At 42.9% G+C, this 4,261-nt stretch overlaps 1 long non-coding RNA gene across 1 annotated transcript; it reads left to right on the forward strand.

Moving 5' to 3' along the window:
* Positions 1-218: 218 nt before the first annotated feature.
* LOC144227625 (uncharacterized) lies at positions 219-1,502 on the forward strand. The gene is made up of 3 exons (XR_013333973.1): positions 219-307; positions 1,044-1,265; positions 1,405-1,502. It is a non-coding gene; the product is annotated as an uncharacterized LOC144227625 (long non-coding RNA).
* The last annotated feature ends 2,759 nt before the right edge of the window (positions 1,503-4,261 follow it).

The following is a 4,261-nucleotide window of genomic DNA, read 5'->3' on the forward strand; positions in this document are numbered from 1 at the left end:
TTTCAGCCATCACGAAGGCTTTGAATCCTTTGTTGACCATTAGGTTAATGATACTTAATGGTGCCTGTGACATTTTCACATGTTTGGTAAAGATTTGTTAAATAAATGTGTGCCTATTCAAGAAGGATGACTAAGCTTATAAAATGGATGGAGATTTCAAGATGTAAGATAATCTCACCTCAGTGTGTCAGATTTGTCTTTTCCTTCACAGCCACCAACAAGAATGCCTTAAAGCTGCCTGAATATTAACAAGAGCTCATGAAGATATGCCAGGAGAGGCATACTGCCGACCTTCAGGGAGAACTCGGTATGCTGTTTCTTCCCTGCTTATTCACCTCAGTGTTAGTTTTTATGATGGAATGTTAGTTTTTATGATGGAATGAGATTTCTGGTGTTTATGCTTAAGAGATCATGTAAATACGGCAGGAACAAGATGCAATTAAGAAAAAGAAGAAATATAGGGGCGCCCGAGTGGCTCAGTCAGTAGAGCATCTGACTTCGGCTCAAGTCATGATCTCGCTGTTTGTGAGTTCAAGCCCTGCATCAGGTGGGCTCTGTGCTGACATCTCAGAGCCTGGAGTCTGCTTTGGATTCTGTGTCTTTCTTTCTCTCTGCCCCTTCCACACTCGCACTCTGTGTCTCTCACTCCCAAAAATAAGTAAAAATTTAAAAAAGAAGAGGAAAAAGAAGAAAGCTGATAACAGAAACCACCTTGGGGGAAAATTTATCTTTTCTTCAGGAAGATGCCTCAGTGTGGAAAACTGGTGATGGAAGAGAGGGGCCAGGCTGGCAGGGATGGAAGATATTGAATAAAAAGGGGGTCCAATTTCTTTGCATGATAAGGGAACTGATTTTTCAGACTGACTTCTCTGGTACTTTGAGGGAAATAATTGGAACAAAGGTCTACATTGGAATGACAGGTTCTACCATAGGCAGGTCTGTGAAGAGCGGCCGCCTGAAATAGATTCTCTAGAGCAAAGAAGGGCAAAGATTTTAAGACCAGTGATGTCTGTTCTCAATTTTTGTTTTTTTCTTTTCCTGAGGTATAATTCACTTACTTCATCCCGAACCTTCAGTAAAATCTAAAGTACACAAGAGCATTACCATAAGAGTGCCCTAGAGCATGAAGGAGAGAGAGTGAAGGGTTGTAGGAAAACAGGAGCTGCTCAGAAATCAACAGAGAACATGGAGGGAAGGCCAGAGCCGCAGACCAGAAGGAAAGATGACCACACAGCCCCGGGAATTGTGCCCCAGAACCATAGAAGGTATGGGATATTGCCATTATTCAGAAGGCTTCGAGTGTAACAGAGTTACTTGGGATTCTTGGAGTAACAGAGAACAGAGAATGTTCTGATTGCTAAAAGGCAGAACTCTTGGTAATTCTATACCTGTCTCATTCCGCAGCGGTGCTACAGAAATAAATAAAACAAAGGAAAGAATGAATGCCTCTGGCTGAGAGGAGGAGGTGAGGAAGAAAAAGGAGAGAGGAGAGAAGAGAAGAATTCCAGCTGGGTAAGCCAGACGTTCTTTTCTACCCATGACCCTCACTCTACGTCATGACCAGAAAACTCTTCTAATCTTTCTCTTCTTTAATAAAGGAATAATCGTAACTACACTGTTGAAAGAATTTGAGCTAAAATACCTTTCACTGTACTTAGCACAAATTAGGCACTTAGTGAACACGACCTATTGTATTAAATATTACCATTTCTAAAATAATAATAATAGCAACTCGGCCTCCTAAGCATGAGGAAAGTTTTCTTTGCTTCTTTCTGGGGCCTCTTTTTGCCATTTTAGACAATTAACTAAAATAAGGAGATAAAAACGGAAACTGCTTTTGAGTGTCAGGTGAAGGTGAGTTTAGATTTCAGTTTCTTTTTCTTTTTCTTTTTTTTTTGGAGAGAGAGAATGTGTGTGAGTAAAGGAGAGGGGTAGTGGGAGAGAGAGAATCTTAAGCAGGCTCCCTGCTCAGCACAGAGCCCTACGTGAGCTTGATCCGAAATCATGATCTGAGCCGAAATTGTTAGACACTAATCTGACCAAGCCACCCAGGAGCCCCTAGATTCTGGTTTCTGTGAGTCACTGTGAAATGCTCCTGTCCTGAGTTAGTGCCATTAGCTTCGTCTTCTCTCAGCCAGATCATCTCGCTTTACATACTTATTATTCTTTGTATTTCTGCTCTACTTCTCTCCTTGTTGAGGATGTGATGCTGGCCAGCCTTTCCAGTTAGCTTGAATAGCCATTAAAACGCGTCCATTAAAATTCACTTCCCCACAGAGCCAAAGAGTAATTTTCTGCATATACCTCTTAAGGTTGTTACAAAGATCAAATTAAAGAAAGTGTGAAGAGGGGTGCCTGGGTGGCTTAGTCAGTTAAGCATCCGACTTTCACTTAGGTCATGATCTCACGGTTCGTGGGTTCGAGCCCCGCGTTGAGCTCTGTGCTGACTGCCAGCTCAGAGCCTGGAGCCTGCTTCGGATTCTGTGTCTCCCTCTCTCTCTGACCCTCCCCTGCTCGCGCTGTCTCTCTCTCTCCTAGAAATAAATAAAACATTAAAAAAATTTAAAAAAAAAAGTGTGAGGGGCGCCTGGGTGGCTTAGTCGGTTAAGCGTCTGACTTTCGCTTAGGTCATGATCTCGCGGTTCGTGGGTTCGAGCCCCGCGTCGGGCTCTGTGCTGACTGCCAGCTCAGAGCCTGGAGCCTGTTTCAGCCTGTGACTCCCTCTCTCTCTGCCCCTCCCCTGCTCACGCTGTCTCTCTCTCTCCTAGAAATAAATAAAAAACATTAAAAAAAAAAATTAAAAAAAAAAAAGTGTGAAGAGAGGCGCCTGGGTGGCTCAGTCGGTTAAGCGTCCGACTTCAGCTGAGGTCATGATCTCACAGTTCATGGGTTAGAGCCCTACGTCAGGTCTGTGCTGACAGCTCAGAGCCTGGAGCCTGCTTTCGATTCTTTGTCTCCCTCTCTCTCTGACCCTCCCCTGCTCACGCTGCCTCTCTCTCGCTCAGAAATAAATAAAACATTAAAAAAAAGTGTGAAGAAGCTTTTTGAAGGCTGCTTTGCTGGAAGGACAGAGAAGTAGATTGAAACATGGCACTTAGAATCAAAATCCCTCTTTTTAAAGAGCCTTCTGATTGCTTCCTTTGTAGTCTGTGCCTTGTTTTTCTTGTTTATAAAAACAATAATTATAACTATCATTTATTAATGGCTTCCATCCCATTGATTAAATTTGACCATGGTACCTAATTTATATGTATCATTAACTTCCACAATCATCCTAAGAAACACAATTGTATTTTCTTTGAGCTTGCAAGTGAGGAAAGTGTGGGTCAGAGAGGCTTAGCAATTTACCTGAAATCACACAGCTATTAAGTGATATGGTCAAGATTCCAACCTAATTCATTTAGACTCCAAAAGCCTTGTTAAACTAATATGTTGTGAAGACTAAGTGAAACATTCTACATGACAAGTCATTCTAAACTGTAAAGTTGGATGGTATTATAAGCAATTATTATTCTCATTTCAAAAGTGGCTTATCCCTTGGGACACCCAGGTGACCAGGTAACTCGGTTAGACGTCCGACTCTTGATCTTGTCTCAGATCATGATATCACAGTTAATGAGTTTGAGTCCCACATCAGGCTACGCACTGTTGGTGCGGAGCCTCCTTGGGATTCTCTGTCCCTACCCTGCTCACATAAACTCTGTCTCTTTCTCACTCTCTCTCTCAAAATAAATAAATAATTTTTTAAAAAGTAGCTTATTCCCAAGTAAAACAGGGGGTTCAAAATTATCTTTACATAGGCAGAAGAAAGCAAATTCAAAGGAAATGGAAGGGGGGCCACCTGGGTGGCTCAGTCTGTTGAACATCTGACTCTTCAGCTCAGGTTCTGATCCTGGGGTCATGGGATCGAGTCGTGCTTTGGACTCCTTGCTGAGCATGGAGCCTGCTTGAAATTCTCTCTCTTTCCCCCTCTGCTGCTCTCCCCCATGTGCATGCTCTCTCTCTCTCTCTCGGTCAAATTAGAAAAAAAANCCCACACTATTAACAGAAGCCCTGGAGACTTCCATGTGGCGCCTGCCTCACGGAGCTTACAGTCCCCAAGGGGTGGCAAACACCGGTCAGCGTCCCAGCCAATGGCCTGTTTGTCATAAAGCCCTCAACCTAAGAATGATTTTTAAAATCGTTTTTCACATTTGTTTAAGAAAAAACAAAGAATGTGTGATAGCCATGTAGCCCGCCATGCCGCATGTAAGCAGACTTG

Source organism: Crocuta crocuta, unplaced genomic scaffold (genome assembly GCF_008692635.1).
Source record: "Crocuta crocuta isolate KB4526 unplaced genomic scaffold, BGI_CrCroc_1.0 scaffold41, whole genome shotgun sequence".
Classification (NCBI taxonomy): domain Eukaryota; kingdom Metazoa; phylum Chordata; class Mammalia; order Carnivora; family Hyaenidae; genus Crocuta; species Crocuta crocuta.